The 25,006-nt window shown below is 42.2% G+C and overlaps 2 pseudogenes; both read left to right on the forward strand.

The window, feature by feature from the left end:
- Positions 1-432: 432 nt before the first annotated feature.
- Positions 433-2,060, forward strand: LOC140209447 (UDP-glucuronosyltransferase 2C1 pseudogene; annotated as a pseudogene).
- A 6,819-nt stretch (positions 2,061-8,879) lies between these two features.
- On the forward strand, positions 8,880-20,163 carry LOC140209448 (UDP-glucuronosyltransferase 2C1 pseudogene; annotated as a pseudogene).
- Positions 20,164-25,006: the final 4,843 nt, after the last annotated feature.

The following is a 25,006-nucleotide window of genomic DNA, read 5'->3' on the forward strand; positions in this document are numbered from 1 at the left end:
GAGAGAGAAACATAAAGTGGCAGTTGAAACTGGAAAGGGGAGAGATGAAGTAAATATTTAGGAAGTTGATTGGTGAAACCGTAGTTAGCGCTAATGGGGCTTCCGTTTAAATCATTACAAGAAACTCGGTATCCAGGAGCTGATCATAATAAACTTAAGTTTAGACAGAAAGCACCAAGAGACTGCCTTACATAGAGCAAATCACTCAAGAAAAACAGAAGGAAATTTAAAAGATTAATGTCTTTCATTAAACAACAATTAAGCAATTCAGGTACTCTGAAAAACAGAAACCCGTAACTTAATGGTAATGGTCCACAGCATAAAAAAGGTTGCGAGTCACTGGGTTAAGTGTTTTTGTTGTCAATTTATGATGCTTAATAGTATTTTTTTAACAATTTGACTGCAGCATTGGTGTGATCCGCTTTTCTCAAGATGGATAGACCTGGATGGAAAGACAGATCGCAGATTGCATCTGGTCTTGGTGTTATTTTCATCACACTGACTTGTCCGGTTACCCAAGGAGCTAAAATATTGGTTATAGCTGTGGATGGAAGTCATTGGATTAGTATGAAAATTCTAGTAGAAGAGCTGAAACTTCGTGGACACAATGTTACTGTGCTTTACCGTTCTTCATCTTCACATACGAAGGAAAATCCTGATCTCTATCAATCCATTGTTATTCAAATTCAAGAGAAATATGACAAATCTCTGTCAATTATGATTGAAAGAATTGTGGAACTGTCATTGAAGAGGTTACAGAATGGTGGGACCACTTGGGACCATACGAAGCTCCAAAAATTCATGAAGCATATTTCATATGAAGTTCACAAATGGAATCAAGCATTTGGTATTGCAATTTTTCAAAACAAAACTCTGTTAAAAGAACTTGAAAGAGCAAATTTTGACTTAGTACTTACAGATCCTGCTTTTGGTACAGGACCAATACTTGCTCATTATTTGAAAGTCCCGCAGGTGTATAATGTTCGATGGCAGATGAGTGGGGAAGCCCATTTCCTCTATGCCCCATCACCGCCTTCCTATGTCCCAAATCTTGGCACACGTTTAACAGATAATATGAATTTTCTCCAAAGGACAGGAAATGTCATGTATAATTTTTTTCAGCTTCTGTTTAGGGAATTTGTTATATACCCAATTTATAATGAAATCTGTCATCAATATCTCGGACTAGATACAGACATTCAAACAGTTCTCATGGGGGCTGATGTGTTGCTGATGAGAGTCGATTTTGTATTTGAATTCCCAAGACCCACCATGCCAAATATTGTGTACATTGGAGGCTTCCAGTGTAAACCAGCCCAGCCACCAGCAGCAGAATTTGAAGAGTTTGTTCAAAACTCAGGAAAGCATGGAATTATTGTGATGTCATTAGGATCCTTTATTGATTCCTTGCCAAAGCAGATTACAATGGAAATAGCTGAAGTAGTTGCTCAAGTGCCCCAGAAGTTTATTTGGAGATATGATGGGGAAATCCCTCCCAATATAGGTAATAATACACTACTGACAAAATGGATCCCTCAGAACGACCTCTGGGACACCCCAACACACGAGTCTTCATTTCTCATGGTGGTACCAATGGCATTTACGAGGCCATCTACCACGGGATACCAGTGATTGGCATGCCTCTTATTTTTGACCAGTTTGACAATGTAGTCAGACTTGAATCCTGAGGTGCAGCAAAGGTGCTTAATGTTGCAACCATGCATTCAACAGAGCTATTGCAGGCACTTAATGAGGTGGTAAACGGCAGATTTTACCGGGATAACATGAAGAAACTCTCGGCTCTCCACCGGGACCAACCAGAGTCGCCAATGAAGCGAGCCATTTTCTGGATTGAGTATGTTGCCCGTCACAAAGGAGCAGGGATTTGCGCTCTGAATCCTACCAACTGCTCTGGTACACTTACTATTGTGTGGATGTGATGGTTTTTCTGTTGTCCATGTTCCTCATGCTCACAGTGCTGGTGGTTGTAGCACTGAAGAAACTTTGTCGTATGGCATGTAGAAGAAAGCAAAAGACTGAGTGAGGTTACCCTATTTTGTGTTGGGATATGGTGTTTTATGTTCTTTATAATTACAGTAATTGATTTTTTTCCCCCAGAAGTTAATCCATGGAACCTTCTTTCCAGAATTCATTGAATTTAGCAAAGGCCATTATGAGAATAAATCAGCTGTGATAGATATATTACATAATAGACTTTCTGCTTTGATATGCACAAAAGAATTGTAACTACCTGATTGACATTTGACTGGGAAAATAGGGGACGTAAGAGAGTAATGTGACCAGAGCTATAAGGGAAAACAATGTACCGGAATTTATAGAAATTGATGTTGATGCCGCCAGGATGGAGACTCCCACAATGGAATGTGTGGTATTGTTTCTCCATTTTGTGCTTAACCTCAGTGTGGCAGCCGTGGGCAAACATGTCAGTGTGGGAATGGGAACATGGGAATTATACCTGCCGGCCAGTGGGTAATCAAAACTGTTGTAGTGAATGGCAAGAAAATGCTCAGAAAGAAGGTCTCAATCTCCATTGAGTCTCACTGCTGTAGTACAAGCTGCAGCAGATGAAATAAGGAAATCAAATGTATTCATATGTTTTCCATTCCCCTTTTGGCCACTTTACTCCTTGTCTTCCCCTCCCTGCCCTCACGAACTGTCCATGACTTAAACCACCCCCAATTCCCACCTCCCCCCAAGTTCCCCACCCCCTTTCGTTTTTGCTCTGTGACCTGTTGTCCGCTCCCATCAGGTGCCATCTTCCTCAGGCCTTTGCCTCCTCCACCAATCACCTCTGAGCTACTGACGTCATTCCCTTTCTCTCACATCTCCCACGTTCCTGCAAATGTTCCCAACACCTTTAGTGTGTGTTGCTCAAGATCTCCCCCATTTGAAGAAACCCTTGTGTCCACCTGGAGATGATAACTTTAAGTAATAGGGTTACATTTCCAGATGAGTAAAAGCACATTCACCCAGTTATATTTTCTGAACAATAACCGTGGGCATTATTATGCAAGTATCAGATTGCAGCTCGGATAAAAGGGTGTTGATTACAGGTGGACAGGTACGATACAATGCAGTTTCTGAGTCGGTTTTGCTGCATTTCCATTGGCTGGTGATCTTGCATTGTGCAACCTCTTTGTTCATTGTATATGTTTGTATGTTTCTTAGATACATAAACATGCGGTCCATTGTACACTGTTGTGACCTCTATGTAATCCCAGCAATGAGGTACAATAATGTATTTTTATTAGTAAAAGATATATAACTAATTCAGCTGATCTGTGAATAAAGAAATATTCTTTTGAAATGTAGTTGATTTTAAAGATCTTTCATTTCTGTCAAATTAGCTTTATTGCTCATCAATTCAAACAGCAGTTCGGTCTAAAAAATATGCAAGGAAGGTCAAAGCTCACTGTCAAATGTATCTTTATGCTGATTGCAGTACAGAGTAAGTAGTTTTCAATGTGCAGGAAAAATGCATTTACACATTTCATCTGCAGACAAATGGGCAGAAATATCAAGTGATCTGAAGAGGAATGAGCCACACAGTTCCCTAAACCTGTTGAGTCACTCAGAGTCGATCAATGTATTGTGTACATTAACCTTAACATGTTTGCTCAACGACAATCTATCAATGTTCATCAACCAATTATCCCTCTGGACCAGGGGTTCCCAACCCCCTTTATGCTGTGGATCAATACCTTTAAACAGGGGTTCTGCAGACCCCAGTTTGGAATCCAGCTCTAGACTAAGTAGCTGAAGTAACTTGAGTGGAAAGAGTTGCAAATATCCTAAATTTGTAACATGCAAAATGCTTACACTGGTATACCCCTCCTCCAACTTATATCCATTTGTATCTATACATCATTGTAATGTCAAGGTTCAATTGAACACAGGCCTAGGTGATGCAAATTGTCCTTATACTTTATCCTATCAGTCCTTAATTGTGGTTATATTTGCTCTAAGATGTGATACCCCAAAATGTAATCTGTCTAGAGCTTTTGCTTTGTTTGTCTGATATCTAATCTATTTTTATCACTTAATTATTTAGTGCTTTGTATACAATCCCACAATAATTGGTATTTATATACACAGTAGCCACTTTATTAGGTACATCCTGCAATGTTCAAAATGATAGGAGAAGACAGGAGGGGGAGGGATGGAGCCAACAGCTGGACAGTTGTTTGGCAAAAGGGATATGAGAGGATCATGGGACAGGAGGCCCAGGGAGAAGGAAAAGGAGGAAGGGGAGAAAAACCCAGAGGAAGGGCAAGGGGTATAGTCAGAGGGACAGATGGAGTAAAAGGAGAGAGACAGAGAAAGAATGTGTGTATATAAATAAATAACGGATGGGGTACGAAGGGGAGGTGGGGCATTAGCGGAAGTTAGAGAAGTCAATGTTCCTGCCATCAGGTTGGAGGCGACCCAGACGGAATATAAGGTGGTGTTCCTCCAACCTGAGTGTGGCTTCATCTTTACAGTAGAGGAGGCCGTGGATAGACATGTCAGAATGGGAATGGGATGTGGAATTAAAATGTGTGGCCACTGGGAGATCCTGCTTTCTCTGGCGGACAGAGCGTAGGTGTTCAGCAAAACGATCTCCCAGTCTGCGTCGGGTCTCGCCAATATATAGAAGGCCACATCGGGAGCACTGGACGCAGTATATCACCCCAGCCGACTCACAGGTGAAGTGTCGCCTCACCTGGAAGGACTGTCTGGGGCCCTGAATGGTGGTAAGGGAGGAAGTGTAAGGGTATGTGTAGCACTTGTTCCGCTTACAAGGATAAGTGCCAGGAGGGAGATCAGTGGGGAGGGATTGGGGGGACGAATGGACAAGGGAGTCGCGTTGGGAGCGATCTCTGCGGAAAGCAGAGCCGGGGGGGAGGGAAAGATGTGCTCAGTCGTGGGATCCCGTTGGAGGTGGCGGAAGTTACGGAGAATAATATGTTGGACCCGGAGGCTGGTAGAGTGGTTGGTGAGGACCAGGGAGCCCTATTCCTAGTGGGGTGGCGGGTGGATGGAGTGAGAGCAGATGTACATGAAATGGGGGAAATGTGTTTGAGAGCAAGAGTTGATAGTGGAGGAAGGGAAGCCCCTTTCTTTAAAAAAGGAGGACATCTCCCTTGTCCTGGAATGAAAAGCCTTATCCTGAGAGCAGATGTGGCGGAGACGGAGGAATTGCGAGAAGGGGATGGCGTTTTTGCAAGAGACAGGGTGAGAAGAGGAATAGTCCAGATAGCTGTGAGAGTCAGCAGGCTTATAGTAGACATCAGTGGATAAGCTATCTCCGGAGATAGAGACAGAAAGATCTAGAAAGGTGGGGGGTGGGGTGGGGGAGGTGTCGGAAATGGACCAGGTAAATCCGAGGGCAGGGTGAAAGTTGCAGGCAAAGTTAATGAAGTCGACGAGCTCAGCATGCGTGCAGGAAGCAGCGCCAAATCAGTCGTCGATGTAGCGAAAGGAAAATGGGGGACAGATACCAGAATAGGTTTGGAACATAGATTGTTCCGCAAAGCCAACAAAAAGGCAGGCATAGCTAGGACCCATACGGGTGCCCACAGCTACACCCTTAGTTTGGAGGAAGTGGGAGGAGCCAAAGGAGAAATTATTAAGAGTAAGGACTAATTCCGCTGGACGGAGCAGAATGGTGTTAGAGGGGAACTGATTAGGTCAGGAATCCAAAAAGAAGCGGAGAGCTTTGAGACCTTCTTGATGGGGGATGGAAGTATATAGGGACTGGACATCCATGGTGAAAATAAAGTGGTGGGGGTCAGGGAACTTAAAATCATGGAAAAGTTTATGAGCGTGAGAAGTGTCTCGATCATAGGCAGGAAGGGATTGAACAAGGGGGGATAAAACCGTGTCGAGGTATGCAGAAGCGAGTTCGGTGGGGCAGGAGCAAGCTGAGGCAATAGGTCTGCCAGGACAGGCAGGTTTGTGGATCTTGGGTAGGAGGTAGAAACGGGAAGTGCGAGGTGTGGGAACTATAAGGTTGGTAGCAGCGGATGGGAGATCCCCTGAGTAGATGAAGTCGGTGATGGTGTGGGAGACAATGGCCTGGTGTTCCTCAGTGGGGTCACGATCGAGGGGTAAATAAGAGGAGGTATCTGCGAGTTGTCGCTGTGCCTCGGCAAGGTAGAGGTCAGTACGCCAGACTACAACAGCACCCCCCACCCCCAGCCCGTTTGTACCTCCTACCCAAAATCCACATCAATGTAAGAATGTTCTGATCTCCATCAATCCAGTGTTGCTCAAATCTAAAAAAAATATGATAAACTTGTGAAGAATAAGACGATGAAAAGACTTGTGGAACTGTCATTGAAGAGGTCGAAGAATGGTTAGACACAATGGCATCATAATATCTTCCAAGAGTTAATGATGAATTGTTAATATAAAAGTCATCAATGGAATCAAGATTTTAATATAACAGTGTTTCAAAACAAAACACTGTTCAAACAATTTGAAAGTGATACTTTGAGTTCATACTTACAGATTCCTTTGTCAAAATTCGAAGTAAATTTTATTATCTGAGTACATATACTGTAGGTCACCATATACAACCTATGGGCACACTCAATAAATCTATAGAATAATAACCATAACAGAATCAATACAACACCCAACTAGGGCGTTCAACCAGAGTGTAGAATACAAGAAACTGTGCAAATACAGAAAGAAAAAAAAAAAATATATATATATATATACATACAAATAAATAAATAAATAAATAAGCAATAAATATTGGAAACATAAGATGAAGAGTCCTTGAAAGTGAATTTATAGGTTGTGGGAACATTTCAATGATGGGACAAATGAAGCTGAACCATTTGTTTCCAGAGCTTGATGGATCGTGGATAGTAAATCTCCTGAACCAGGTAGTGAAAGTCCTGAGCCTCTTGAACCTTCTTCCTGATGGCAGCAGCGAGAAGACACCATGCCCTGGATGTTGGGGGTTCCTGATGATGGATGCTGCTTTCCTCTTGCAGCGTTTCATGCAAATATGCTCCAGGGTTGGATGGGTCTGGGTCAATATAAACTAATCTCTGTAGGATTTTCTGTTAAAGGGTATTGGTGTTTCCGTACCAGGCTGTGATGCAGCCAGTCGATGTACTCTCTACTGTGCATCTACAAAAGTTTGTCAAAGTTTTAGATGTCATGCTGAATCTCCACAACTCCTAAGAGCATAGAGGTGCTGTTGTGCTTTCTTATTGTGAAGGGCCCAGGACAGTTCCTCCGAAATAATAACACCTAGGAATTTAAAGTTGCTAACCCTCTCTAGCTCTAATCCTCCAATGAGACCTGGATCCTGGACCTCTGGTTTTGTTGTCTTGGTCTACAATCTGTTTCTTGGTCTTACTAACATTGTGTAAGAGATTGTTATTATAACACCACTCAGCCAGATTTTCCGTCTCCCTCCCCTGTGTTAATTCATCACCACCTTTGATTTGGGCTACGATGGTGGTGTTATCAGCATACTTGAATATGACGTTGGAGCTGTGCTTGGCCACACAGACATAAGTGTAAAGTGAGTAGAGCAGGAGGCTAAGCAAAGGGCTTTGTGGTGCACCAGTGCTGATAGAGATAATAAAGGAGTTGTTGTTGCCCATCCGAACTGACTGGGGTCTGCAAGTAAGGAAATTCAATTGCACAATGAGGTATTGAGACCAAGATCTTGGAGCTTGTTGATTAGTTTTGATGTATTACATCTAGACCCCAGGTTGTGGGCGCTGAACTGCAGTCTATAAAGAGCATCCTGATCTACACATCTTTGCTGTCCAGATGTTCCAGGGTTGAGTGAAGAGCCAGTGAGTTGGCATCTGCTGTGGTCTTGTTGCTCCAGTAGACAAATTGGTATGGATCTAAGTCTCTTCACAGGCAGGAGTAATTAAGTGAGAGAGGTAGAATTAAGAGTCCAATAATATAGTAGCCTCTATTTGGAGTGTTATGAGAGAGTGAGTGGAATGGAGAATGAAGTGAGGAGGAAATGGAGGCTCAGAGGTATTCCTGAAGATTGATTGGAGATATTCTACAGTCATCATCCAATCTGCATACAGTTTCTCCAATACAGAGGAGACCATAAACTTGGCTCCAGATGTAATACCCTAGAGGATAGAGTGGTTGTGCACAGCAAAATTACTAGGCAGCCAAGGTGGACATCTGTAACTAACGTAAATACAAGAGATTCTGCAGATACTGGAAATCCAGATTAGCATACATAAATTGCTGGAATTTCTCAGCAATTCGGGCAGTATCTATGGAGAGGAATAAACAGCCAAAATTTTAGGACAAGACCCTTCATCAGGATTAATCATAGAGGATATGCTGATGAAAGGTCTTGGCCCAACATGTCGATTGTTAATACCTTTCCATAGATGCTGCCAGAATGCTGTGTTTCTCCGGTATTTTGTGTGCATTGGTGTAAATAACAAACGGTCTGTTTTCAAATCCCTCCGCAGCAGCAATACAACTTCAATTTAGGCAAATAGAGGACATTAGAAGCTTCATGAGCCAAAACTCCTGTGAAACTTTTTAATTGTCACAAAGCACATCTTAATAAAATAGGGTCAAAGTTACTTTAAAAGTTTGTTCATATGCTTATATTCTGGGAATTTGGAATTACAGAATCAAGAGGTTGCATTTATCCTTTATTAATATTTCCCTGTCGACGCCGCTGATATGTCCTGTTACGCTGCTTGAATCTAAGTTTTTCATTGCAGCTGTGCGTAGATGTAATTGTGCATTTGGCAATAAACTTGACCGTTACTTTGAATTTGACTCTGTTCTGACTCATGGGATACAAACTAAACAAAGTTGCTCATTCTGATAAAAACATTCGGCAGGTCTGAACTGAACGTGAACGCGTCGCACCCAGTTTTACCCAATCTCCAAGACTTTGTCACGAAACAGCTGATATTTGCAGGTCACCTTTTGTCTGCTGAAATCACAACTTCAAAGGAAAACTTTCTATTACTGTACTCGCAAGGTGTTCTTTATCGGTAAGTGTACAATTGTAATTTTATCTCGAACCGAGGTTAGTTTAGATGCATTTTATAACCAGTTTGAGACTGAGTACATTTGCCATGCACTTGTGTAGAAACATATTAAAATTACCACCTCAGGGAAGATGTTACGGAACGGAAGTTCTGATTTCCAGCGCCCACTGAGCAAGAGTCGACAATGTACGTTCCATGAAGGGAAGTAGTTCATTCAGCACAGCTGATTGGGAGGTCACATCTCCGAAATCCTTTGAAGCTTTTCAGGGAAAGAACTATAAGAATTCATGAAATTAGGGCAGTGGAGAATGCCTAATTTCATTAAGAAGATTACGAGGTTCTACATGGCAGTCCGATTTTGGAAGGTTCGGTCGCATGGGATTCAGGCGGAGCTACTGAGGTGGAATCAGACCTGGTTTGATGTGAGGAAGCAGGGAGTCAGTTCTCTGACTGAGGGGATATGACTCGAGTGGGGTAAAAAGCAGAATGCCAATTTTCCAACTGGAGGGCGTGGGGGCCCTCCGATCAGTGTTATAAGACCATAAGACCAAAAGACATCGGAGTAGAATTAGGAGCAGCCCATCGAGTCTGCTCCGCCATTCCATCATGGCTGATCCCGAATCCCATTCATCCGTATACACCCGCCTTCTCACCATATCTCTTGATGCCCTGACGAATCAGGGAATGATCAACTTCCGCCTTAAATATACCCAGAGATTTGGCCTCTGCTGCAATCTGTGGCAGAGCACTCCACTGATTCATTAGTCTCTGGCTAAAAAAAAATCTGTTCTAAAAGGTCACCCGTCAATTTTGAGGCTGTGGCCTCTAGTACTGGACAGACCCATGGTCGGAAACATAATTTCCACATCCACCTTATCCAGTCCTTTCAACATTGGGTAGGTTTCAATGAGATCCCCATGCATTCTTCTAAATTCCAGTGAGTACAGGCTCAGAGCTGCCATACGCACCTGATAAGTTAACCCTTTCATTCCCAAAATCATCCTTGTGAACCTCCTCTTGCCTCTCTCCAATGACAACACATCCCTTCTGAGATATGGGACCCAAAACTATTGACAATACAACAATTGTGGCCTGACTAATGCCTTATAAAAGTTCAGCATTATCTCTTTGTTTTTATATTCCATTTCCCTTGAAATAAGTGCCAACATTGCATTTGCTTTCTTTGCCACAGACTCAACCTGTAAATGAACCTTCTGGGAATCTTGCACGAGGACTCTCAAGTCCCTCTGCAACTCTGATGTTTGAACCTTCTACCCATTTAGATAATATTCCGCACTATTCCACCTTTTATCAGGATGCATTATTGTACATTTCCCAACACTGTATTCCATCTGCCACTTTTTTGCGCATTCTTCCAATTTGTTTAAGTCCTGCTGCAATCACATTGCTTCCTCAGGACTATCTACCCCTCCACCAATCTGTGAATCATATACTAACTTTGCCACAAATACATCAATTCCATTATCCAAATCATTGACAAACAATGTGAAAAATAGCAGTCCCAATACTGACTCCTGAGGATCACCACATGTCAATGGTACCTAAGCAGAAAAGGCCCTGCTCGCTCGCTGCATCCTACCTGTCAGCCATTCCTCTATCCATGCCAGTGTCTGTCCTGTAACGCCCTGGACTTTATCTTGTTAAGCAACCTCATGTTTGGCACCTCATCAAGTGCCTACTGAAAATCCAAGTAAATGACATCCACTGCTTCTCCCTTGGTCATCCTGCTTGTTACTTCCTCAAAGAGCTCTAAGAGATTTATCAGGCAAAAGTTCCCTTCACAGAAACCATGCTGACTTTGACTTTATTGTATCATTAGTCTCCATGTACTGTACCCCTAAACCTCATCCTTAATAACAAACTCCAACACTTTCAAACCACTGAGATTTAGCTAACTGTCCAGTAATTTCCTTTTTTTTCTGCCTTACTCCCTTCTTAGAGTGGAGCGACATTTGGAATCATCCAGTCCTCCAGGGTCATTCCAGAATCAAGTGATTCTTGAAAGATCATGAGCAATACATCCGTTATCTTTTCACCAACCTCTTTCAGGACACTGGGACGTAGCCCATCTGGTCCAGGTGACTTATCCACATTAAGAACTTTCAGTTTTCCTGGCATTTTTTTCTTTATAATAGCACTCCTGCTCCCTGACGATCACAGACCTCTGGCACACTGCTATTGTCTTCCACAGTGAAGACAGATGCAAAGTACCCATTAAATTTACCTGCCATTTCTTTATCTCCGAATAATACCTCATTAGCATCATTTTCCACTGGTCCAAAATCTCTTTATTTCATTGCGCTACTGATACACGTGACTTGTGCTTCTCCCTCTCAAACAGCAGTATGAATTCAATCATATTATGATCACTGCCCTGTAAGGGTTCCTTTACTGTGACTTTAACCGGGGGACCGGTTTTCCTGTGGTGGAGCTATCACCCCGGCAAGGGTGGACACATAGACAACTCCCCACCAGTCAACCCCTTCTCCTCAAACTGGAATAGCAATTTGGATCGATGCGTCTGTCTCTGCTTTTCTGACACGTGATCTTCACGTTGCCATTTCTCCCTTTCGAGCTGTCTCTGTCTTTCTGCCTCTCTAGCCTCACGGACCCTCTGTTTTTCTGTCTCTTTGGCCTCTCTTTGGAGCTGTTTTAATTTCAATTCATGCTCCCTCTTTAATATTTCCAACAGAAGCTGAAGCTCATCCTCGGTAGGTTCACCTTCCACCAACACCTCTAACGCCTCCTCATCAAATGTTCCCTTATCTATATAATATTCAACTATTTTCCTTTGAATTTCTACCTTACTCACAGCCTTCTTTACCTCAATTCTCAATTCTTTAGCAATGTCCCGCAACTCATACTTTTTAGCAAACTTCAAAGTCACCAGGTCTGGTGATTTCAGAAAGTCTCGAACATCCATTTCTGCTGTTTTTCCACACAACCAAATCAAAAGTCCAGATTCAAAAGGGATTTCCCCCAATCAATTCAAACCAGCCTCCCGACCAATTTGTTCATATCGCGGACGCAGGCCCCAATTATGTCACGCACCCCGTGACGGGAATAAAGAAACCAGCAGAAATAGAAACCACTTTGGAGTCTTGTGTTGCTATAAACTACTAATATTTATTAGTAACTACGCAATACAGTAATATCAATGTAAATAAATCACACAGGTTAGCAATGATTATATATAAAAGTAAGTGTGGAATATATATGTATGAAAACCAAGCATCCTTAAGTCTAGGGGTAAAAAGATACAGTCTTACGATGTAGAATAAAGTTCAGTTCAGTTCGTGGTATTTAGTTGAGTAGTGATGGAGAGAGAGAGAGAGAGAGAGAGAGTTAGAGTTGAGTCTTCAGGTGAGCTGATGCCGTCGATCTTCTCGTCGTCCTCCGAAATCCTTTACAAGTCACCGACTATGACTTTAACCGGGGGACCGGTTTTCCTGTGGTGGAGCTATCACCCCGGCAAGGGTGGACACATAGACAATTTTCCACCTGTCAACCCCTTCTTCAGTGGTGGAATAGCAATTTGGATCGATCCGCCTGATCGATCCTCCAAAACCCACTTTCTCTGCGGGCACAACCATGCTCATTCAGTGTCCAGATCATGTGTCTGAGGTCTGTATCGTCTGACCTCCCATTTATTTCCCTGTGCTGAGCATCACTTGTCATTCAAAGAGTCCCTCCTTCCTTTGTCTGTGAAGGAAATGCACAAGCAGGCAACAAGTCCTTGAAGAAATATCAACAACCTGCTGAAAATCATAGCACCTAGTGTCCATTAAATAACACCGCCTTCGGTCACCATAGCAACTTACGAGCTGCTCGGTGCTGTCTCCAACTCCAAACTCAGTAAAAATCCAAAGTTACTACCAATCCCTTAAAGTGACAGTCCAACCGTTAATCTTCGTCTCTCTCTCTCCTTTCCAAACAAACCATCAATGATGAATGTCCCTCTCTGTCTCTCTTCAAACAGTTAATAGCGGCACTCCTGGATCCCCTCACCCTCCCCTTCCTGAGGGAAAAAAAATTGTCGAAGACGATTTTTTTAAAATGTCCATCACAGGGTTTTAAACAATACAGGGAAAAAACATCAGATGACAAAGCAAAAATGGGTACAGTTTTCAACTTTACATCTGGATAACTAATCAGCTATAACATTGTCAGTACCTTTCACATGTTTGATTTTTAAGTTTTATGTCTGGCATCCTGCCTCAGCAGGCCTTTGTCCTGCAAGCAGGGTCAAAGGTCGCGCAACCAATCCAATCCAATCTTTTCCAGCAGTTTATCCAAAAGTCCAGGAACAGCACTTTTCCCATTATTTCCAGCAACATTGACCTCACCAGCTTTCAAATGACTGAGAATCCTCACATTCCACTGGAACCAAGGTTAACCCCTTACTCACTGAACCAAGATCATCTGATACACAAGGACTGCATTCCCTTTCAACCAAGTCAAGTATAAGTCACTTGTACGTAGCAAATCCATTCAATTTCGATTCTAAAGGGGTTTATCTAATGCAGCGGTCCCCAACCACCGGGCCGCAAAGCATGTGCTACTGGGCTGTGAGGAAACGATATGATTTGGCGATTTGAGTCAGCTGCACCTTTCCTCATTGCCTGTCATGGCCACTGTTGAGCTTGAACGCACGCGAGGTCACTACGCACGTGTCATCCATGTCAGCGCGGGAAGAAGATCAACTCCCCGAGCTTGTAAATGACGGCGGGCTGAAAAGTATGTTTGACATAACATCTCTGCCGGCATTCCGGATCAAAGTCAGGGCTAAATATCCTGAGATAGGCACAAAAGCACTGAAAGCGTTGCTTACAACATATTTCTACGAAGCGGAGTTTTCTGCAGTAAGTGCAATGAGAACTAAATTGCGGAATAGACAGGACATGAGGAACCCCCTTCGAGTACAGTATCGCTGTCTCCCATCACCCTTCGATGGGACCATCTTGTTGCAGGAAAAGAAGCCCAGGGCTCCCACTGATTCAGCGATATTGGTGTGTTGCAATGATTTTATATGTTCATACAGGAAAGTATGTGCTGTGAGTTTAATATCCAAACATTACTTAAAATGTTATGATGCTATTGACTTACTTATATAACCATATAATAATTACAGCACGGAAACAGGCCATCTCGGCCCTTCTAGTCCGTGCCGAACGCTACTCTCACCTAGTCCCACCGACCTACATTCAGCCCATAACCCTCCATTCCTTTCCTGTCCATATACCTATCCAATTTTTCTTTAAATGATAATATTGAACCTGCCTCTACCACTTCTACTGGAAGTTCATTCAACACTTACTTCAAGCTCCCCTGTCCTCCCCTGATAATTGACTTATCACTATATTCATGCAAGGAAAATATGCGCTGTGTGTTTAATATTAAATTCGTTAGATAAACCGTTTTAGAAATGAAATTGAGTGTATTAGCCACTGATCACTGATATTCTGGCCGTGAGTAACACCCCACCCCCCTGCCGAACAGAATCACCAAAAACGATTTGCAGGAAAAAAATCGGTAGGCACATGCACAGGGCACACATGCACTCTGGTGCCCATGCAAGGCTTCATGGACATTGTCGTCTTTCTCGGGCTAAACACAACGTATTTGACTGCTACTCTCGTCCGTTGGCAACCCTACTGCCCCCCACTCCCCCGGGTCGGCCGGTCCGCAAGAATATTGTCAATATTAAACTGGTCCGCACTGCAAAAAAGATTGGGGACCCCTGCGAATTTAATATTAAACACACAGCACATATTTTCCTCGCATGAATGTAGTGATAAGTCAATTATAAAAGTGGTCCCAAACCTCTGAGCCGCGAAGAATGCAGAGGTACAGCGGTGGCCGGAATGTACCCAGCTCATCTTTAAGAAAAAAGCCGAAATAAACAAGCTAATTGATTGTCGCCTCTATTCTGGGCTGACATTTACGTGCCGGGTGGTACCTAACTAATTAGCTTATTGATTTTGGCTTTTTTCTTAAAGATGTGCTGGGTGCGTTCCGGCCACTGCTGTATTCTTCGCGGTCCGGAGGCTGGGGACCACTGAAATATAAGTCACTTATAAGTCAATAGCATCATAACGTTTTAAGTAACGTTTGGATATTAAACACACAGCGCATATTTTCCTTGTATGAACATATAAAATCATTGCAACACACTAATATCGCTGAATCAGTGGGAGCCCTGGGTTTGTTTTCCTGCAACAACACGGTCCTATCGAGGGGTGGTGGGAGACAGCGATAGTCGAAGGGGGTTCCTCATGTCCAGTCTATACCGTGATTTAGTTTTTGTTGCATTCATTGCAGAAAACTCCGCTTCGCAGAAAAATGTTGGAAATGGAAGCAATGTTTTCAGTGCTTTCGTGGCTGTCTCAGGATATTCAGCCTTGACTTTGATCCAGAATGCTGGCGGAGATGTTATGTCAAACATACTTTTCAGCCCACTGTCATTTGCAAGCTCGAGGAGTGGATCTTTTTCCCACGCTGACATGGATGATGCACCTGGGACATTCACAAATGGGACACGGACCCATTCCTTTGCACGTCTTGGGTCACTGATGACCTCGCGTGCGTTAAAATTCAAAAGTACATGACAGGGAATGAGGAAAAGTGCAGCTGACTCATATCGCCAAGTCATATCGCTTCCTCGCGGCCCGGTGGTTGGAGACCACTCTTAGAACAAAGAAAGACCAATCGGGATGCTTGCTCTCCCTCTCAAAAAAATCTATTTCCGGGATATTGTATATAATTTCCGCGCGTCAGGGAGCCACTATCGATATGTGAGAGACTCCCGGAACTTCTGGGAGAGGTGGGATGTCTGTCACAGCCTCAGACATGGAGTCCAGACGGGCTGGAGCAGGCCCACAGCCTCAGCCTCAGTTCAACAAAGAGTGGAGTCAACGTTGCAGAGTGGCAAGCAGGACTGGCCCATCCTTGCCTCCAGTCCTGACACCCTGCCCTATTAATCATCTGGCCTGGCATTTAAATCCTCCGAAGATCGGTTCATTCCTCTCTCAAAGTCTGGGACCAGCTGCATCGATACACTCTGGGCCTAGACCCCGCCCCCCGCTGCTTCCTCCCCCCTCTACCCGCCATACTTCGGCCGATACCCAATATTTCCAAATTAGTCCGATGCTTAGATCGAGCAAATCTCTCAGTACCGGTTTTGGTGCAAGGGCTCTGAATCTCCTCCACTCTGCTTGCTTCGACTCTGACTCTGTCTGAACGTGCCTTGTCCTTGTTCCTGAATGCACACTTCGACCCTCAACTCAGCCTTGCTTTCTCATTGTTTACGGTGACCGTGTACCATGAATATTTATAGGAAATATGTTATAAAGAAAATATTTAGTTTTATTTCTTACTTTGAAAACCACCATGAAGTCATTGCTCACCCTCAGCCACATCACCTTAAGCTGGATTCGATATTTGTATTAAACAGCAGGTGTATAAGTGTACCTAACAAAGTGACCTCTGAGTGTATATCGATGAAGCTCAAATTTACAGCTTCCTTATCTTTGTGGTTTAACCATATCACCATAAATTCAGCACACACTTCAAAATATGGCCTGTCCTACAATAGCCACCTATGTTTTAATGTTACAGGTTGTATAACTCAGATGTTCCCCCATTCTCACCTTGAGAGGATGAAATGAACAAACAGTACAAGATATCCCAAACCAGAAAATGTCACAGTGGGAATCTCAGGTCTTTGTGGTGGAAGATGTATTTCCTCGTCCATGTCTCTCACGAAGAAACTCAGCACAGTGGTATAGAAACCCCACCGCCAACTAGCGTTTTGGCTGTAAATTGCAGAGCGATGCAGACACAACAATGCATGCTCGCTACGGCTAGGGCATCGCAGAAGTATAAATCAGGTCTACAGCGTAGCCCGTACGCACAAGTATAAATCAGGCTTTTCTCTGGTATTTGCAATGCAAAGTCTTGCTCTTTGAGCTCAGGAAAAGAACCTGTTGCACACTATCCCTGTTGTAACTTGTTACCCTTGAACCAGAAAGGTGACCAAGTTGTGCAGCTGAGTTCTGCTTCCAAATTATATTTGTATGTTGTATGTCGTTCAAATTCAGCTACAACCGGGAGTGTCCATACAGTGAGTAGAGTTAAAGTGGCGACAAGAAAACACACAACTACATGTAAAATATTTTTGTTGCTTATTTATTATTATGCTTACCAACATTTCTAATCAATTCTACAACAGGATCGGTGTGATCAGCTATTTTCAAGATGGACAGTCCTGGATGGAAAGGCAGATTGCAGATTGCCTGTTTTCTTAGCATTTTCATCATGCTGCCTTGTCCAGTCACACAAGGGGCTAAAATATTGGTTGTGCCCGTGGATGGAAGTCATTGGATCATTATGGAGATACTAATAGAAAAACTAAAAGAACATGGACACCATATCACAGTGCTTTCTTACTCATCAAATTTCTATATAAAAGAAAGACCAGATCTCTTTGAATTCATAATGACTGTGAAAAGAAAAATACACTGAACAATCTAGTCCTATCAAGCTGATTAAGTTGCTTGTGCAGAATTCATTGGAAATCTTCCAGAATGGTTGGACAACATGGGGCAACATTAAGATGCAGTTATCTTCAAATGTTTTCATGTATTATTTACTTAGCTTGCTTCAGAATAAAACCAGTGCAATATTTGAAAACAAAAGCTTGTTAAACCAATTTAAGAATGCAAATTTTGAGGTATTACTTACAGATCCTGTTTTAGTTGCTGGTCCAATGCTTGCCTATTATTTAAAAGTCCCGATGGTGTATAATGTTCGATGGCATAGTATTGGAGAAGCTCATTCTCATTTTGCCCCATTGCCACTTTCTTACATCCCATATCCAGACACACACCTCACAGATAAAATGAATTTTCTCCAGAGAACAGAAAACATTGTGCAATACCTTATTCAGCTAGTCACCGCAAATTTATTTATATACCCAATTCATAATGAAATCTGTCATCGACATCTGGGACCAGACACAGACATTCAAACACTTCTCTTGAGGGCTGATGTGGTGCTGATGAGAGTCGATTTTGTATTTGAATTCCCAAGACCCACCATGCCAAATATTGTGTACATTGGAGGCTTCCAGTGTAAACCAGCCCAACCACTACTGGCAGAGTTTGAAGAATTTGTTCAAAGCTCAGAGAAGCATGGACTTATTGTCATGTCATTAGGATCCCTTATTGATTCCTTACCAAAGCAGATTGCAATGGAAATAGCTGAGACATTCGCTCAAGTACCCCAGAACGTTATTTGGAGATACGATGGAAAAATCCTTCCCAATATAGGTAGTAATACACTACTGACAAAATGGATCCCTCAGAACGACCTTCTGGGACACCCCAACACACGGGTCTTAATTTCTCATGGTGGTACCAATGGCATTTACGAGGCCATCTACCACGGGGTGCCAGTGATTGGTATGCCTCTTATTTTTGACCAGTTTGACAATGTAGTCAGACTTGAATCCCGAGGCGCAGCAAAGGTGCTTAATGTTGCAACCATGCATTCAGCAGAGCTATTGCAGGCACTTAATGAGGTGGTAAACGACACGTTTTACCAGAATAACATGAAGAAACTCTCTGCTCTCCACCGGGACCAACCAGAGTTGCCAATGGAGAGAGCTGTTTTCTGGATTGAGTATGTTGCCCGACACAAAGGAGCAGGGCATTTGCGCTCTGAATCCTACCGGCTGCCCTGGTACACTTACTATTGTGTGGATGTGATGGTTTTTCTGTTGTCCATGTTCCTCATGCTCACAGTGCTGGTGGTTGTAGCACTGAAGAAACTTTGTCGTATGGCATGTAGAAGAAAGCAAAAGACTGAGTGAGGTTACCCTGTTTTGTGTTGGGATATTGTGTTTTATGTTCTTTATAATTACAGTAATTGATTTTTTTCCCCCAGAAGTTAATCCACGGAACCTTCTTTCCAGAATTCATTGAATTTAGCAAAGGCTATTATGAGAATAAATCAGCTGTGATAGATATATTAAATAATAGACTTTCTGCTTTGATATGCAGAAAAGAATTGTAACTACCTGATTGACATTTGACTGGGAAAATAGGGGACGTAAGAGAATAATGTGACCAGAGCTATAAGGGAAAACAATGTACTGGAATTTATAGAAATTGATGTTGATGCCGCCAGGATGGAGACTCCCACAGTGGAATGTGTGGTATTGTTTCTCCATTTTGTGCTTAACCTCAGTGTGGCAGCCATGGGCAAACATATCAGTGTGGGAATGGGAACATGGGAATTATACCTGCCGGCCAGTGGGTAATCAAAACTGTTGTAGTGAATGGCTAGAAAATGCTCAGAAAGAAGGTAATCTCCATTGAGTCTCACTGCTGTAGTACAAGCCGCAGCATATGAAATAAGGAAATCAAATGTATTCATGTGTTTTCCATTCCCCTTTTGGCCACTTTACTCCTTCTCTTCCCCTCCCTGCCCTCATGAACTGTCCATGACCTAAACCACCCCCAACTCCCACCTCCCCCCAAGTTCCCACCCCCTTTCCTTTTTGCTCTGTGACCTGTTGTCCGCTCCCATCAGGTGCCATCTTCCTCAGGCCTTTGCCTCCTCCACCAATCACCTCCGAGCTACTGACGTCACACCCTTTCTCTCACATCTCCCACGTTCCTGCAAATGTTCCCAACACCTTTAGTGTGTGTTGCGCAAGATCTTCCCCATTTGCAGAAACTCTTGTGGCCACCCGGAGATGATAACTTTAAGTAATAGGGTTACATTTCCAGATGAGTAAAAGCGCATTCACCCAGTTATATTTTCTGAACAATAACGGTAGGTATTATTATGCAAGTATTAGATTGCAGCTCGGATAAAAGGGTGTTGATTACAGGTGGACAGGTACGGTACAATGCAGTTTCTGAGTCGGTTTTGCTGCATTTCCATTGGCTGGTTGATCTTGCATTGTGCAACCTCTTTGTTCATTATATATGTTTGTATGTTTCTTAGATACATAAACATCATGTCCATTGTACACTGTTGTGACCTCTATGTAATCAATCCCAGCAATGAGGTACAATAATGTATTTTTATTAGTAAAAGATATATAACTAATTCAGCTGATCTGTGAATAAAGAAATATTCTTTTGAAATGTAGTTGATTTTAAGGATCTTTCATTTCTGTCAAATTAGCTTTATCACTCATCAATCCAAACAGCAGTTCGGTCTAAAAAATATGCAAGAAAGGTCAAAGTTCACTGTCAAATGTATCTTTATGCTGATTGCAGTACAGAATAAGTAGTTTTCAATGTGCAGGAAAAATGCACTAACACATATCATCTGCAGACAAATGGGCAGCAATATCAAGTGATCTGAAGAGGAATGAGCCACACAGTTCCCTAAACCTGTTGAGTCACTCAGATTCGATCAATGTATTGTGTACATTAACCTTAACATGTTTGCTCAACGACAATCTATCAATGTTCATCAACCAATTATCCCTCTGGACCAGGGGTTCCCAACCCTCTTTATGCTGTGGATCAATACCTTTAAACAGGGGTTCTGCAGACCCCAGTTTGGAATCCAGCTCCAGACTAAGTAGCTGAAGTAACTTGAGTGGAAAGAGTTGCAAATATCCTAAATTTGTAACATACAAAATGCTTACACTGGTATACCCCTCCTCCAACTTATATCCATTTGTATCTATACATCATTGTAATGTCAAGGTTCAATTGAACACAGGCCTAGGTGATGCAAATTGTCCTTATACTTTATCCTATCACTCCTTAATTGTGGTTATATTTGCTCTAAGATGTGATACCCCAAAATGTAATCTGTCTAGAGCTTTTGCTTTGTTTGTCTGATATCTAATCTATTTTTATCACTTAATTATTTAGTACTTTGTGTACAATCCCACAATAATTAGTATTTATATACACAGTTGCAAATTTATTAGGTACATCCTGCAATGTTCCCTTCAATTTGTAATGACCAATGTGTGCAAAAATGTTGTGCTGTGTAATTTTTCCCCAGTGACAACAGCTTGTGTGCACGGAATAATTTCTTCAATAAGAAAAATATCAATAAGCCTATTCTAAGATCTGCAGACAAATAATCATAAAGGCCATATTGTCAACACCATCTGCAGCAGAAACTGCAAAAGGGAACGTGATTGTGTACAATCATGAAATATATTTACAGTCCTAACGATGTAGAGGATGACAACCTCATGTCTGCAGTTTAAGTTCCTTTGTATGTTGGTAGCACACCTTACAGGTAACTTTGACCTCCTGTACCTAGTAAATTGGTCATTGAGTGTATGTTTGTGGTCTTCTGCTGCTGTAGCCTATCCACTTCAGGATTTGATGTGTGTGCGTTCAAGATGCACCTCTGCACACCACTGTTTTACTGTGTAGTTATTTGAAATACTGTCACCATCCTGTCAGCTTGAACCACTTTAGCCTTTCTCCTCTGACACCTCTCATTAATGAGACGTTTTCACCCACAGAACTGCTGTTCACTGGTGTTTTTTTTTTGTTTCTCACAGCATTCTCTATAAAATTTAGAAACTGTTGTGCATGAAAATCCAAGGGGATGAGCAGTTTCTGAGATACTCAAACCACCCCATCCCGCATCATGGATAGTTTTCATGATGGATAGTACTGGATGGAAATACAGATTACAATATTCTTAGTATCATTTTCATCACATGTCTTGTCCAGTTACCCAAGGGATTGAAATATTGGTTATACCTATGGATGAAAGTCATTGGATCAATACGGAGTTTCCAATAGGAAAATGGAAACAACATGGACGCAATATCAAGGAACACTCATCAAAGTTGATGGTGAACGCAGCAGACCAGGCAGCATCTCTAGGAAGAGGTACAGTCGACATTTCAGGCCGAGATCCTTCGTCAGGACCTCTTCCTAGAGATGCTGCCTGGCCAGCTGCGTTCACCAGCAACTTTGATGTGTGTTGCTTGAATTTCCAGCATCTGCAGAATTCCTGTTGTTTGTGGACGTAATATCACAATGCTTTGTTACTCTTCATCTTGGCTATTGTAAGAATGTTCTGATCTCCATCAATCCAGTGTTGATCAAATTCAAAAAAAATATGATAATCTTCTGAAGAATAAGATGATGAAAAGACTTGTGGAACTGTCATTGAAGAGGTCGAAGAATGGTTAGACACTATGGCATCATAATATCTTCCAAAAGTTAATGATGAATTTTTAATATAAATGTCATCAATGGCTTCAAGATTTTAATATAACACTGTTTCAAAACAAAACACTGTTAAAACAAATTGAAAGTGCTCACTTTGAGTTCATACTTGCACATTCCTTTGTCAAAATTCGAAGTAAATTTTATTATCTCAGTACATATACTGTATGTCACGATATACAACTTGTGGGCACACTCAATAAATCTATAGAATAATAACCATAACAGAATCAATACAACACCCAACTAGGGCGTTCAACCAGAGTATAGAATACAAGAAATTGTGCAAACACAGAAAGAAGAAGTAATATTAACAAATAAATAAGTGATAAATATTGAAAATATGAGATGAAGAGTCCTTGAAAGTGAGCTTATAGGTTGTGGGAACATTTCAATGATGGGACAAATGAAGCTGAACCATTTGGTTTGAGAGCTTGATGGTTCATGGATAGTAAATCTCCTGAACCAGGTAGTGAAAGTCCTGAGGCTCTTGAACCTTCCTCCTGATGGCAGCAGTGAGAAGACACCATGCCCTGGATGTTGGGGGTTCCTGATGATGGATGCTGCTTTCCTCTTGCAGCGTTTCGTGTAAATATGCTCCATGGTTGGGTGGGTCTGGGTCAATATCAACTAATCTCTGTAGGATTTTCTGTTGAAGGGTATTAGTGTTTCCGTACCAGGGTGTGATGCAGCCAGTCAACATACTCTCTACTGTGCATGTACAAAAGTTTTTCAAAGTTTTAGATGTCATGCTGAATCTCCACAACTCCTAAGAGCATAGAGGTGCTGTTCTGCTTTAATGTGATGGGCCCAGGACAGTTCCTCCGAATTAATAACTCCTCAGAATTTAAAGCTGCTTACCCTCTCTAGTTCAATTCCTCCGATGAGGCCTGGATCCTGGACCCCTGGTTTTCTTGTCCTGGTCTACAATCGGTTTCTTGGTCTTGCTAACATTGTGTAAGAGATTGTTATTATAACACGACTCAGCCAGATTTTCAGTCTCCCTCCTCTGTGTTGATTCATCACCACCTTTGATTTGGCCTACGATGGTGGTGTTATCAGCATACTTGATTATGGCATTGGAGCTGTGCTTAGCCACACAGTCATAAGTGTAAAGTGAGTAGAGCAGCAGGCTAAGCAAAGAGCTTTGTGATGCACCAGTGCTGATGGAGATTATGAAGGAGATGTTGTTGCCAATCTGAACTGACTGGGGTCTGCAAGTAAGGAAATCGAATTGCACAAGGAGGTATTGAGACCAAGATCTTGGAGCTTGTTGATTAGTTTTGAGGTATTACATCTAGACCCCAGGTTGTGGATGCTGAACTGCAGTCTATAAAGAGCATCCTGATCTACACATCTTTGCTGTCCAGATGTTTCAGAGTTGAATGAAGTGCCAGTGAGTTGGCATCAGCTGTAGTCTTGTTGCTCTTGTAGACAAATTGGCATGGATCTAAGTCACTTCTCAGGCAGGAGTAAGTAAGTGAGAGAGGTAGAATTAAGAGTCCAATAATATAGTAGCCACATCTATTTTTAGCCTTATGAGAGAGTGAGTGGGATGGAAAATGAAGTGAGGAGGAAATGGAGGCTCAGAGGTATTCCTGAAGATTGATTGAAGATATTCTGCTGTCATCATCCAATCTGCATACAGTTTCTCCAATACAGAGGAGACCACAACCTGGGGTCTAGATGTAATACCCTAGAGGATAGAGTAGTGGTGCACAGCAAAATTACTAGGCAGCCATAGTGGACATCTGTCTAACTAACATAAATGCAAGAGATTCTGCAGATACTGGAAATCCAGATTAACACACATAAATTGCTGGAGGATCTCAGCAATTCAGGCAGCATCTGTGGAGAGGAATAAACAGCCAAAATTTTGGGCCAAGACCCTTCATCAGGATTGATCATAGAGGGTATGCTGATGAAGAGTCTTGGCCCAAGATGTCAATTGTTAATACCTTTCTATAGATGCTGCCAGAATGCTGTGTTTCTCAGGTATTTTGTATGTGTTGGTCTAAATAACAAGCGGTCTGTTTTCAAATCCCTCCACAGCAGCCATTCAACTTAGAAGCTTCATAAGCCAAAATTCCTGAGAAACTTTTTGATTGTCACAAAGCACATCTTAATAAAATAGAGTTAAGGTTACTTTAAAAGTTTGTTCATATGCTTATATTCTGAGCAAGTTGGAATTACAGAATCAAGAGGTTGCATTTATCCTTTATTAATATTTCCCTGTCGACGCCGCTGATATGTCCTGTTACGCTGCTTGAATCTAAGTTTTTCATTGCAGCTGTGCGTAGATGTAATTGTGCATTTGGCAATAAACTTGACCGTTACTTTGAATTTGACTCTGTTCAGACCCATGGGATAAGAACCAAACAAAGTTGTTCATTCTGATAAAAATATTCGGCAGGTCTGAACTGAATGTGAACGCCTCGCACTCAGTTTTACCCAATCTCCAAGACTTTGTCACGAAACAGCTGATATTTGCAGGTCACCTTTTGTCTGCTGAAATCACATCTTCAAAGAAAAACTTTCTATTACTGTACCCGCAAGGTGTTCTTTATCGATAAGTGTAGAATTGTAATTTTATCTCGAACCGAGGTTAGTTTAGATGCATTTTATAACCAGTTTGAGACTGAGTACATTTGCAATGCACTTGTGTAGAAACATATTAAAATTTCCACCTCAGGGAAGATGTTACGGAACGGAAATTCTGATTTCCAGCGCCCACTGAGCAAG

This window comes from Mobula birostris, chromosome 14 (assembly GCF_030028105.1).
Source record: "Mobula birostris isolate sMobBir1 chromosome 14, sMobBir1.hap1, whole genome shotgun sequence".
Classification (NCBI taxonomy): Eukaryota; Metazoa; Chordata; class Chondrichthyes; order Myliobatiformes; family Myliobatidae; genus Mobula; species Mobula birostris.